General features: G+C 38.3%; 1 long non-coding RNA gene across 1 annotated transcript; it reads left to right on the top strand.

Moving 5' to 3' along the window:
- The first annotated feature begins 2,391 nt into the window (after positions 1-2,391).
- On the top strand, positions 2,392-13,728 carry LOC119786561. The gene is made up of 3 exons (XR_005281202.1): positions 2,392-2,418; positions 12,737-12,864; positions 12,938-13,728. It is a non-coding gene; the product is annotated as an uncharacterized LOC119786561 (long non-coding RNA).
- Positions 13,729-14,394: the final 666 nt, after the last annotated feature.

Raw genomic sequence — 14,394 nt, 5'->3', positions numbered from 1 at the left:
CATTATATTAAAGCATGTAATTGGATCAATATAGTTTTAAGTTTGATATTTCAATGATAAGTCATTTCCAGCTTCTTTTAGAAGCCCAGTACCACTAACTGAAGTTGTCAAGTTGTGCTTAGCAGTGAGAGAAGCTGTGGAATAACAAAGATACTTTTTAGTGCATTGCAAATGATATTCCATAAGTATGGATTAAACATTTAAACACTGTGCTCTTAAGTGCACCGATCTTTTTCAGCAACTCACACGTCTATTTAGCACAACTTCACATATTATATCCTGTTAAACATGTGTTCATGTGTGCTTAGTATTCAGCCACCTGAGTACTGAGTGATGAATGTAAAATGAGGCACTGCAGGTGTATGGGGTTAAATTCCTGATGTGAGACGATAGTTGAACAGATAAAATCCAGGAATCAAAGCCTGCAGTAATGCGAGTGGAAACAATGTCCTTTAATAGCCTGTTTGAAAGCAAGGATTCTGCATAGACGAACTTGCATAGTTTTACCAGAGTGAATCTTATCGGGGCCCACTTGTGTCCTTGTACATTTACTCCACTTTTAAAAAGAGAAGGGTTTGATTGATGTTTTATTTGTTCCAGAAAAAGAAAAAGAAAGGACTGAAAAAAATGTGGAGATCTTTTCAGAAAACCTAGATCAGTGTGAGAAAGGGAGATTATCACATTGATCTTTCTCTCTCACTCTATAAGCCCTGTTTCAATCTACTCTGACCTGCATGTCAATGTGCACTGATTGATGACAGTGGCCTAAAACAACAATACAATACTGACACCTCAGCTCAATTGTTCACAATGTGGTCAGCATTACTTTTTAATTTGTAGCGTATGTTCCTCTGAGAGAAATTCTAAAAAAAAAAAAAAAAAAAAAAAAATGATAGTATTGATTTTATTGTTGCAGTGCAAAGGAACAAAAGACAATATATGTCAGATCCCACCTGCATGAAACTCATCAAGATTCGCTGATGGAACAAGAGCAGGATGCCTGGACTCGACCTCTGACCTTCCCAGATGTGAATCCTATCAAGCATCAGTGGGATGCGTTTGAACAAACCTAATTCACAGTGAGGCGATAGGATCCTTTTTCAACATCCTGGTGCTAAAAACCACAGGATATAAAGGGGTTTAATGGCCCATCAGATCAAAAATCTTTTTGGCAGCTTGAAAATGTTTAGCAGCTACCATGTTTAGCAGCTGATCAGAGTTTACTTCAACTAGACACCAAATACAAAATAATGCTTACATGTTTCTACATACCTATTATTAACCATGAAAAGATATGCAGTAACTGTGTGTATTTTTGAACATTCAAATCCTGGATGTGCAGCAAACAAACCAGCAGCCGAGGAATGTTGTGATATAAGTTAAAACAAAAATTTCTAATATGCCAGCAATTAAATATGAGGCATTTTAAAAGAGAAAAGTCCAGTGTTATTAACTAATTTCTTCACTTTGCTCATACTATATATTGGAATTTCTTTTAGCATTTTAAACAGACTTTTTATTTTTAGGTATCTATTAAATTAAAGCTACAGTCTCTGTTTTTGCTAAAATTATGAGGGAGCATCATAGACAATATAAAATAAGATCCCCAGGGACACTTTCTATTTTATTATAGGATTTACTAGCTAGATAAATTAAAGTTTTTTGACAGTTATTTTATTAAACTTTGCATCAGCTTGTTTTGTACTATTTGGATTTTACTCGTCTTTCACTTCATCCTTTGTGTGAAAACATCTGAAGCGTACACAGCTGCATCTGACGGCGCAGTCACAACGAGGCCTTTGTTGTTCTTGAACAAACACACACACACACATCCACATTTGCACACATGGATCTGTAAGAAGGAAACAGCTGAGGGATGTAATAGGGCAGATGAGGATCATGGGGTTGCAGTTTGGTTTGGGTCAGGCTGAATGTTTGGCAGCTGTGAGACAAAAGACGTGCTATTAAAACTGCTCCCTTCTCGCCTCCAGCTTGCTCTGTACTGAAACTTATTTGTCACTCACTCAGGCAGCTTGAAGAAACCCAAGTCTTGTGATTTTATCAACAATCATTTAGTGATGAGAAAAACATCTTTTATATGGGAAGACCATTTTAGGAACATTGAGATTCTGCTTTGTTTGGATCTCTACTTTCTTCCAGCAGTACAAATCTCAATTGCCCCTATGCACAAAAAAATGCATGTTTTGTCGTACTTATTTATTTAAGTAAGCATACACATCTGCACACACTAAAGCCTCACGGGTATTTTGAATCTACAGATGGTCATATTACATCTAAAGAAGCAAACGCATATGCTTGTCAGCACACAAACTCACAGAAGCTATAGGCATCCATAAATCACTCATACTGCAGAGCCATATGCTCATACCTCTTTATAAGGTGGAAGCCCAAACACAGGTGAGAACCTTGCATTCTTTTAACTTATGAAACTGACAGAAATGCAGATTGGGAAACAAACAGGGAGAGGGGGAGAACATTACTCTCCCCCTATACTTCCCAAATACAGATGTGAGTGCCCTCCTCTTTTTTTTTTCCTCCCCCTCTTCTCCCATCTCTTCCCCTTGGGATAGAGAGCTTACAGAGAGGCAGATGGGTGGAATGCATAATACATAGACGATTTTGGGGGGCTGGGAGGATCTGTGTGTGTTAGTGTGTGTATGGGGTAAAGCACTTGCCTTGGAGAGAACCAATTTTTTTGTGTTTCACCAACAAAGTGAGGTCCTTTTGGGAAAGTGAGGACATTGTCCTGTTCCTCACGTTCTTCTACTGTTCTGGGGTTAGGTTTGAAACCTAGGCTTGAATTGAGTGTTGGTTAATTTTAGGGTTAGGTATGTTCTGGTAATGGGTGGTCTTTAGGTTATGGTAATTTATAGGTAAAATGAATTACTGGGAATCAATGCAAAGTTCTCATAAATATGATAAAACACTGACTTGTGTGTGTGTGTATGTGTTGTTAGTCTGTTGGGACTAGGCTACAGTCATTATAGATCTAATGCTTGTGTTTTAGATGCTGCACCGTGTCAATCTCATTTGAAGTGCACCACCCAGATAAGTGTGAAGCATTTCATTACTCAGGCTTTCTTCTTTCTGTCATAACTCTGAAACCTCATGTAAATAAATTGACTTTGAGATTTTTTTTTGTGTGTAGACGTTTGTCATTCATGAGGAAAGGTTGAAAGAAAAGTCAAATTTCAGATCATCTAGAGTTGATTCTTTTGTTCTAGTCAGACGTGCTAGTTCTGGTACCTCGGTCATGCAGACCTCATGTAGAAATTATTTCCCTAATTACTCCCATTACTGCAATGTATCATAATGCTGTGCAATTAGCAATCCATTGTAACCTAACAAGGCCTCCTCAGGCATAGGTAATGGATTTTAGGAAAGACAAGCTGAGCTGAGGCATGACTAATTTAAAACGGGTAAGTATAATTGAGGACTCACAGAAGGAGATTTTCTATCTCAGAAGCAGAGTTGCTGCTATGATATGCTGGCGTTTCATGTTTCTGCCCATCACAGTTTTAGCATAATGTAAATGTCTCTGGTTTAAAATTTAAAATCACAATTTTTCCATTCTTTTAATCAATGTACAAAATAAAAATTATTTTGGGGGGTCAAGCTGGTATACACTTTGGAAATGGTTGCAGGCATTTTACTCTTCTTGGGCTTTGAAACTGACATTCAATCAGTTGTGCTATTTTATGATATATTAATTTTGAACATGTTTAAGATAGCAAATATTCAGCAGCAGTAGTTTTAATATAGATACATATGTTCAAAGAGCTATAGAAAAATCTTAAAGCAGCAGCATTGATTTTTCATAAATCATCAGTGATCGAAGTTTTTAATAGGAGTGAATTTCTGAGGGCATTAGAACTGAAACTCAACATGAGTCATAGCTGGGAGAGTGACCCTGTTACAGCATTGGACAATAGTAAAACCAAGTAATGACTTGGAGGTCTTTACTTCACAGCCGCAATAAAAAATTTTATGTCATAAGACATCTAATTATTTCAATGCAAATAAGAGAGCAATCGAGTAAAGACTGAATTGTATTGGATTTAATTGCAGGAGGAATTGAGAAAGATTACCCTATGACACAAAACATTTGCATACACTAAACAATACCCTGCTATATATCACAGCATGCTTGTGTCATACATAATCATACCCTGTAAGGCAGTTTGTTTGCTGTTTTTTTTTTTTTTTTTTTTACCAGAAATCTGCTTTAAAAAGGCTATATTCTAATCCACAAAAAAGACTTGCTTATTAAAGAGACCGGATGTCAAAATAAAGCCAAAGAAAAGACGTCAACAATTAGGAATCTCCAGAAGATCTTAGTCTTCAACAGGCTTAAGTTATGCTTTTTTGTGTAAAAATTGCTATTTCTGTCACACTACAAGATTCAAATGAATAATTCAAAACTGCATTTGCATATTCAAAGCACATGTCGACATATTCACCCAACTATAAGCCGTACAGCTATTTGAGGAAAACCTTGGGTGGAGATTCTTTTCCAAGGTAATATTTTGTTGAGGGACCTGGAGACTATACTTATTTAGATTTAGACCTAATTAACAAACAACACCAGTGTTTAATGGGTTTGTGGTATTAGTCACAGGAACCAATATGACAATATTTACTCTTCAAAGAAACACTCAGAAGAAGTTTGTGACTTATCCCATCATCTACACAAATGCTGGGGAATTATAGTGCTGACAGTTTAACCAGAAGCTGACGTGGTGATGGAGGAAGAAAACCTTGCGTTGAGATGAGCTGCATTGCCTGACATAGAGCCGAGAACAGAGTGTGAGAACAATGAAGACAAGACAGAACATGAGAAAGCTGGCAGGTAGTTGCTCTCTGGAGATTCATTAGGCTTGTCAGAAATGCTGCCTGTGAATATGCTTGCACAGCTCCTTCGTGAGGACACGCAGACATACATAAACATACACAAACAGACTTTAGAGTGAATTGCTGCAGGTGTGAGGAGCTCGTTCTGCTGACAGGTAGCTCAGTCGGGACAGAGGGATTTGGAATCACACTGTGAAGACAGCATTTGGCATGTCTCCAAACAGCTTCCACAGGACTTAATGTGTTCAGATCAGCATTTAGTCATGTGCTTAGCGGAACACTGCATCTCAAGACTTGAATTAAATATTAATCTTGTCTAAATATCACTGCCAGTTTTTCTTTTAGACTTTTTAAGCATCATAACAGATATTATTGCTTTGGAATTATATGATATAAAAAACAATTTTTATGTGGTAAAATCGATATAATGCATGGATTTGTGTACAGCTGAGTGTGAATTGCTGTCTATTTGATTATGTCAAATTGAAATATTTTTAGTAGTATTTAAATTTGACATATTTATTTTTAATAGTAAACTTGGAAATGGATCAATCTGCATAAATCAGATTTCTTAAAGCTCAACAGAATCGTTAAACTTTTTCAATCAAGGAACTTTAATTCTACAGAAAACATTTCAGTGCTATTTGGCCAAAGTGGAATGTGAATTTAAATAGTGCATTCTAACATGGTTTGTGATGTGTGAACTGTTTAAACTACTTTGTTTGTGAAAAACACGTATATGTAGTTTACCCGAAAATATTTGTTTTAAGAAAGTTCAAATATATATATATATAAAAAATGTGTTTCATTATCAGCTAATGTTCCTGATACCCAAGTGTGTAGATTTCTAAAGGACTTGCGTTATTCACATCATTCCCCAGTGCTCCTTGTTGTTTTTGTCCTCAAGCAGTTTCTTCATCAATTAATTTTTTTGCATTGTTTCTTGGCTAAAGTTTGTTTTGCTTTCTGTTCTCAATGTATTTTATCTTCATTTTGCAAAGTCTTAATTAAAATTCTCGTTCTTTGTTTGTGGCTTAATCACTGCTCAACTCTTTCATGGTAATTAGTCTCCCTCTGTCAGCTCCCCACATTTACTCTGCCTCAACATTTTACTCCGATTACTCTAACCTGCATTCAGTGACACCCTCCACCTTACCCCCTGCATACACTCGCTGGTTCCTGTCATTCTCCACTAGATCGTCCCTGGTATTCTCCATTATTCAATGCCTGTACCTCCTCATGCTTCATGTCCAGTTTTCCTGAGTTTTTGTAGGTTTTCTGTTATTGTCATTAAATTCTCACTATGCTCATTCCACATTCCTGTCTGTGTTGTGGTGCTGCAACAATCTCACACATCATGACAGTTATAATGTGCACTGGGCGAACTGGAATGCCAGAGAGTTCCTCCGTTGTAGATGAAAAACAGTTCTGAATGGGTTAAAAGACGCCTAAAACAATGTTTGATAAGCTTTAATAACAAACAATGTTTTATAACACAAGTAAAAGCTTGAACTAGAGAAAAAAAATGTGGACAAGACACACTGGTTATTCTAATCCACTGAATATATCAGTGCAGGTCATGTGTTTGTTAGTTTAAGGTGAAAAGCTTAGGATGAAAAATGACTAACAGATGATGAAACAATCTGAAATGTATGATGCAAGCTTTGCAAGCAGGAGAGTTCTTTGTCTAAATGTGTGCACATGATTGCATGCATATGCATGTTCGCCTTGGCATGGAGAGCTGTGTCTGGGCTCTGGGTGGTGTGCAAATCCCAGTGTTTAGAAGGCAGACGGAATCACCGTCTGATTCCACAGCTGTTCTCACAGCTCTGTCTCTGCCTTCCCGCTCACAAAGACAAGCTTGCTTTGCACACACAAGGACACATGGAGACTCTATAGCAGAGAAACGAGCACACAGAGAGCTTTTTAGTGATGAATAGGAGGCTTTCTTTACAAGGAAAGGCCAGAGTGTGAAGAGGCAGCCCCCAGATGCTGCCTCTCATCCCGGAAAGCATCTCAGAGCAGGATAGAGAGAAGCTCCATATCAGCAGCTGGAGGTTGATGACTGTTCCATGTGTTCATGTCTCACAGGAGATCCATAAAGTTTGACCATGAAAGCAAGGGGAGCATTGTGTGTGTGTCCGTTTGAGTACTCTGACAAAGCCAGAAAATAACAGAGGACAGTGTGCATAAACACATAATTCTATTGCATTTCCTCCTATCCTCCTTCTGCTTTGTACATAAGGCATACAGATTATCTTGGCGCATATGCAATACAGTCAGTACAGTACAGATTATTATTGCAAAGTGGATTAGTTTCAATGACTCAACTAACTAATTAACTAGTTACCTATAGTTACTGGGGGACAGTGGCGTGGGATGTAGGAGTTTGCCCTGAAATTGAAGGGTTGACGGTTCTAGCCTAAAACATTAAAAATTCTGGCTTTTAGAGTTGTTGTGTGACTTCACCTACATTGCTTACTGATGGTGGTCAGAGAGTCCGGTAGTGCCAGTGTACAGCAGCCTCGCTTCTGTCAGTGCGCCCCAGGGCAGCTGTGGCTACAATGTAGTTTGCCACCATCAGTGTGTGAGTGTGTGCATCACTGAATGTAGTGTAAAGCGCTTTGGTCAAGCCTCCTGGCTTGAAAAAGCAATATAGACCATTTACCATATACAATACATGAAACACATCAGAGAATAATTACTCACAAACTCATGTTTTAATGTATTTATTTCTCCTAATTATTATGATTTAACCCTCAAAACTAATAAAAGTGAAATGAAATTACCATTCCTTATGCAGAAGAAGCCACTATGAGGACTTAAAAGATAAAATCAGAACAACAAGTCTCATCAGAACACATATTCTAATTTAATGATAATGACAAAATATAGTATTTGATAGATGAACACAAGTAGTACATACTATATTTGTGAAAGAAGAGAACAGGGTGTGTGTGTATGTAGGGCATTCTCAAAGTCGGTCCTCGGGGGCCGCTGTCCTTCAGGTTTTAGAGGTTTCCCTGCTTTAGCACAGCTGATTATGATGACTGCAGTTGAGCAAAAGCCTGTTAATCAGCTTTCAATTAAAATCAGCTTTGCTGGAGCAAGGGAACCTCTAAAACCTGCAGGACAGCGGCCCTCAAGGACCAACTTTGGGGATGCCTGAAGTAGTATTACAACTCAGCATCAATGCCCTTACAGTTTCAAACCACTTCTCAACATCTTGCATGTGACAAAAAATCTCTCGGTCTGCAAGGCCAAAAAGAGCATTAATGTAGCCCTAGTGGAGTGGAGTCCAGCATGCATGTAAGTTTTGATCTGCAGAACACTTAAGAGCGGCTTAAGAGCTTAAAACTTTTCCCTCACAAATAGATAAAGCCTTTCATAGGAAGGATAACGTGTTTTCAGTTTAAAAACTAAAGTCTCTTTTCCTCATTTTAGCATCCATTTAGTATTGGACTGAAATGTGTGTTGTATCTGTTTGAATTTATTTTTGCTGCAGCAACAAGTCTTGCAATCTGGCATCTTTCATCACACGCAGTTTATCATTAGGGTTTTATGATATGAAGCTTGCAGCCATTGAATTGTTAAAGTCCAGTACAACTTTGGCAATAGTAGGGCATGTGTTGGGCTTTGGTGGCTGCAAAAGACCTGATGCTGTTGCCAGGATGATTTATTCTAATTGAAATTTACAAAGTAGATTAACAGACACAAACATAACAGGTGAATCAGAGACATTAATAGCAAACAAGGAAGACGGGAGGTAAGGATAAACAGTATGGAGGACCACTGGGAATGGAAGAATGTAGCCACAGTAGCAGATGAGGAACTAAAAGGCTTTCAACTACTGGAAGGGTTAATGAGTGGCACTTGAATCAGGTGTGATGGCTAAGGAGAATGTATGACAGCTGGAGAAGAATCTAAGCAGCGAACTGAGGGAACGTAACTAACAAAAAGACAGGGAACTAGTGAGGATATTAAAAACAAACAAAAGGAGGTGCAAAACAAAGAAACTCAACACAAAGGGCATATATTCAGAGCACCATAGGGACGACAGCAGACAACAGTAAATAATCCCACTCGTCATTAATTGAGGTGGCGCTGGACTGAAGGAGCGGAACAATAGCAGGCACATGTTGATTGGTATATTTGTAAAAAAAAAAAAAATATATATATATATATATATAATTGTATATTTTAAATGCAGCTGAGAAGAAAGAAAACTACACAGAGCACTGGTGGATGTAATTAACAAACACAAAATAGGTGCAAATCATGGCAGATAATACATTTTTTTACATATGTCATGTGTTACAATGAACAAACTGAGTCAGATTTTATTTTAAAGGTTTTTAAAACTGTGTGGATTTAGAAACAAACACTTTACTTTACCATAGAGGGATAATGGTAAAGCATTATGTATAACGTTTGCATAACAGACTGCAGTTTCCCACTAAAGGCCCATTATAGTCAGATTAAGTGGGAAATTTCTACACGAGCACAGTGGCAGCACAGTTATTACTTTCACCTCACCCTTCTTCAAAATGATCTGGCTGGCATCAGGACATTTCTCTCTCTCTCTTCCTTCTTCCAGGGAACTCAGCTGTGGCTCGGGGATCATGGGACTATGTTTCCGTGACAACCAGACATCAACCCCGACTGGTTACGCTAAAATAACAGACTGAATAATTTAGACAGATCCCTTTTTAAACAGCATGTCAATTCATATCATCATTCACCCACACCATCCGTGGTACCCTGCAGACAAGGCCACCTAGGCTGGGCGAAGGACGGAGAAAGACGTTTAACAATGATGTTAGAGCGAGAGAAAAGAGAGCTTTCTCCTCACTAACAATATTCCAGTCCCTTCTGATTTTAAATGTTAATGAAGAATTTGTAAATAGTTCGCACATACAAAGAGAACAGCACATAAAAGAAGAATTTCCAGTAATTAAATGTCAGCCTTGTTTGTGTGGTGTTTAAGGCAAGACAGATGATGGAGGACCTGATAAGTGAAAGAGACACATGGCTTCTGATCGAAATTCAAAAGAAACCATCAATCAAAATTAATCCTCATGTTTGAATGTTACATTTTTCTCCATTTAAAATGATGGCAATTAAATGACCAACAGTGAGTAACCATTTATCAGCTTGCATCAAGCATCATGCATTAAGCAAATTATATGTTTGTTTGAATAATGAAGAGATTTTTACTGAGATTTTAGGAAAAAAAAGCAGATTATGAAAATTATATAGCCGATTTAGGATAACTTATTTCTCCAATTTTTGTTCCTCTTAATCATTAACGATCATCATCGCATAAATAATGCAAACGAGCATCAGAATTAAGATAACTCAGTATTAATGAACTGTTTTTTTATTCTTCCAAAAAAAGAAAAATGTTAAGGAAGAGTTATACATGAGACCACAACACTTACAGCTCCTGGTGATGACTTGTTCATATGGAACCAAATATTTGCACACATAATTCATGCTCTGTTGTTGGAAAATACTCAGACATCATTGTGTCTGCATGAATTAATGTGTGTGTGTGTGTGTGTGTGTGTGTGTGGGTGGGTGTGGAGCTGTATGTGTGCATGCATGTGGTTGAGCATGCTTTCCCAAAATTTTACAAGCTGTCACACACGCATACATATACACCCACACCCAGTCACCAGAGAACTGAACTGGATAACATGGCAGGTTAGGGAAAGACCCTCACGAATATCAAACAACGTCTTATACATATTCAAATTCCTTTTTCATTATTTTTTATGTTTTTAGCACCACATATAGAGTTTGTATTTTACTTATTCACATCACATATTTTAAGTGTCTGCCACATTTATGCAAACATTAATCACTAGAGCCAAACCTTGCGTTTTTTTCCCCTTTGTGCATGTTTTATATTTTTTTCATAGAAATGTTCCATCAGATATTTCATCCTGAGCAAACTGCCCATGCGGTCTCAGCTCTGAAGGGTGGTGTCTTTGCACTGCAACTTTTAGATCAAACCTTATGTTTTAAAGGGATTACGAAATGTGCCCCTGACAGCCGGAGTCCAGTGTTTGGCAGCGATATTTGAGGACTCTAGCTGTATGTTTTGAGTCAATATACCTTGTGAAAAAGTGACTGATCTTTGGCTGAGGATGAGCTGTCTGACACTGGGCAGTGTTTCACCCCAGGTAACCTTCAGACATTGCTGTCTATGCCAAACATTCAAGGTTCCCTGATGCGGTAAGGAAGCAACACAACTAAACTGAGTTGAACTTTAACAGTGGTTTTACTTTCTCTTCAGGTTTTGTTTTTCTTGTGTAAATATCGACATTATATTGTTGGTCAGAAATGAACATTGTGTCTCATCAGTTCTAACAGTGTCCCCCAAAACCTGTAGGTCTTGTCAACATTGAAAGGATTAGAATAGTTCCCTCAGCTCTCGTTAGCAGCAGGAATATTTACCAGGCATGTTTTTAGACGGTCAAGTTTATACTTCATACTTTGCATCAATTACTGCAAGTTGAAGCTGCAGCCTTGGTAGTCTTTAGTTGATTAACTAATTGCCTGCACCAGCTAACCTTCATATACTCTCCCTGCTCCTCATCAGATAATTTTTGCCTGTGGTCTCAGTATTCCAGCTCTGTGTTTTTTCATCCTGTCTTCTTTTACATTCACCTCTCATCCCTTATGGCATTAATTCATGTATTAGTACCAAGAGGATGATTAAGTTTTTACCTGCCTCCATTCCTGCTCTCAACCTGTAATCTGAGGACTTTATCTGTTGACAAAAGCTTTGAATAGGATACAGAGTTATGTCTTATTTTATTCTTACACAGTTGCATGCATTGGAATGTTTTTTGGATCTTAATCTGTTAAAATCAACCTGCTCTCGTCTCCTACTTACTGTATAAATCCCCATTGACTCGTCTTGTCAGAACTCTCATAACCCAAGCAAATATCGCTTCTCCATCACTTTCTTAAACTTTGTTGGCCCTTTTTCCATCATTTTCTTTCTCAGGCCTACTCACCTGCCAGATTTCCTTCCCATGTCTATAATTCCCATTAGGAATCATTGAGCCACAGAAAGACAGGAGATAACTGTCTTTAATTGTAATTGTTGCACCATTTCTTTAAGAGTAATCTTTTAAGAGGAGATCTCTAACCACTGTGATTCTCTCGTGGCTGCAGAGATTAAAGGGGTCTCTTACTTCTATCTTCAACAGAGTATTTCGGCAATAAGGTTTTTATATTTTTCTCCTGATCATGTATTAGTAATAGCCTAGCTCCTTGCATATACACTTGGTTAGTACTCAGTTGAACTTTTTATAGCCTTAGGAAGTGCATTGATTTTCTGTAGATTAAAAATGTGTCAGAAACAATCCTAATAGATTCTGCTCAGAGGGTCATGATCTGCACAGCTATAGGGGCCAGATCATTGTTTGATGTTTGTTTTATTTTTGTTCTTTGTTTTTTGTTTGAGGGATTCCTATGTTCATGTTCCCGTTCTCCGACGCCAGCAGTTTGAGAGGATTTAGTGTTTGTTTTGTTGTCTTCTGATTGTGTCCTGGCTCTTTGGCACTGAGCGCTCTCTGTTCCTGCTTTGGCTCGGCGTTGGAGATGCTATTTTAAAGTTCCGTAATCCTGGCTCCTAGGTGGAGACCAGTTTAAAGTTATGCAGTAATCCTGGTACCATTTCTTGTTTTGTCCCTCAACTGTTGAGCCTGCCTGTCTGTCTGAGTTCTCTGCTGGATTCATGGAACCCTGGATCTAAGTGTTCCTGCGTGGACTGGAACCCCTGACTGGGCTGAGGATTCCTGGATTCCACGATTGTCCTGTTTGATCTGTTTTCTCTGACCTGGATCAGATTCCTGCCTGCTCATTGAGGTTGCTGCATCTGGGACACTCTGTGAGGCTCTGCACCGCAGCTTGTTTGGCAGTCCATCGGCTGGATCCAGCCTTCCTTGGAGACGATGGACTGAACCGTTAAACCATGTAAGTGACTCTCACAGATAATCATCTCCCAACAGATGATTGTGGTCACTTACCTATGTTTCTCTCTCCATAGTGTCAGTGATTGGGCAGTGCCCCGCCTTCCTCCTGCAGCCACTGCGGTCCACACATCTACAGCTCTGCATCTGTTATGCTTTGTTTTGTGTTAATTAACGCTTTTAACTGTCCCACTGTCTGTCTCACCTTGAATACTGGGTCCATCTGTTCCTGTCATGACACAGAGATCTTATAATGTCAGAGTTCATTGGCATAGAACTTATTGTCAAGTATTGGATAGCATATGTATTGGGTTTGAGCAGTGCAGCATAATGCATTCGGCAAATTATCTCCTCATTACCAGCCTCATCTATTGGAAGAAGGCTAGATAGATCCCTGTTTTCCTGTGGTTTATGCAATATTTAGATTGTACTATCCAAATGTCATCACTGAAATCAAGTCTTATTGGGCCAAGCAATTGTTCCAGTCTGTTACTGTCCAATTATCACAAGTCTTTGTAAATTGTTGCCTCAGATTCCCCCTCTTGGCTGAAAGCAGTGGCAACAAGAATGGATTTATCTTGCTGTAGCCCATCTGCTTCAAAATTTGACAAGCTGTTCATTTAGTTAAATGTTTTTTTGAGCTTACATTGCCTTTTTAGAGTATTTCATAACAAATCTGTATATTCTCCAGTGGCAAATACAAGGATTTTTCATCAACACTAATGTTGATCAGTGGCTTTTTCTTTCTCATACAATTCTCTGTATACCCAAAACAACAGAATAAATAGTTGAGAATTATGGGGTTGCAACTGACCCCAATGCAGACACAAGGAAGAATTATGGCGCTTTAAATATTAATAATCTCAGAAAAAAAAGATAATCTGAAAAAACAGAGAATTATGATTAGTGAGGATGCTGGTAACTGGAATGCTATACAGATGAAGTTGAGATAGAGCATGTAGCTGATACACTGAGAAAAAGGTCCTAATAGAACATGAGTCAATACTACTAGTAACTAAAACACATGAAATAACTTAAACACATGAAAAATAGCAAAATGACTGAACTAAACCTAAAGTTTGTGTAATAAACAACAATCTATCTGTCTGTTCTCCATGTTCTTTTTTTAGTGTTTAAGGCACTAGTGGCTCATTTTCTTTGGACAGTAGGCTGACAGGAAAAGGGGTATGAGAGAGGAGGAGAGACATGCAGGAAAGGACCACAGGCCTGATTCAAACATGGGTTGTCCACGTCGAGTACTAAGGCCTCCATACACGTGTCATGTGCGCTAACCACTGCACCACCAAAGCACCCCCATCTTCTCCAGGTTCTTGCTTGATAATTTGTTTTTACCATATCTAGATGTCTTGGTGAATTAAGAGACGACCTTATGGTTGGCAAATTTTTTTTTTTTAACTAGCAACAAAGCAAGTGTTTCTCATAAGGTCAAAAAAGGAGTCAATACTTGACAGTTGCTTTCAGCTGTATCACTTTTCTAGCAAAATTAAAGCTATAGTTCAACGAGCTGTAAGCG

This window comes from Cyprinodon tularosa, unplaced genomic scaffold, assembly GCF_016077235.1.
Source record: "Cyprinodon tularosa strain WSP-4 unplaced genomic scaffold, ASM1607723v1 ctg275, whole genome shotgun sequence".
Lineage (NCBI taxonomy): Eukaryota > Metazoa > Chordata > Actinopteri > Cyprinodontiformes > Cyprinodontidae > Cyprinodon > Cyprinodon tularosa.
Note: the sequence above shows the minus strand (reverse complement) of the source record. Positions and strands in the feature narration are given on the sequence as shown.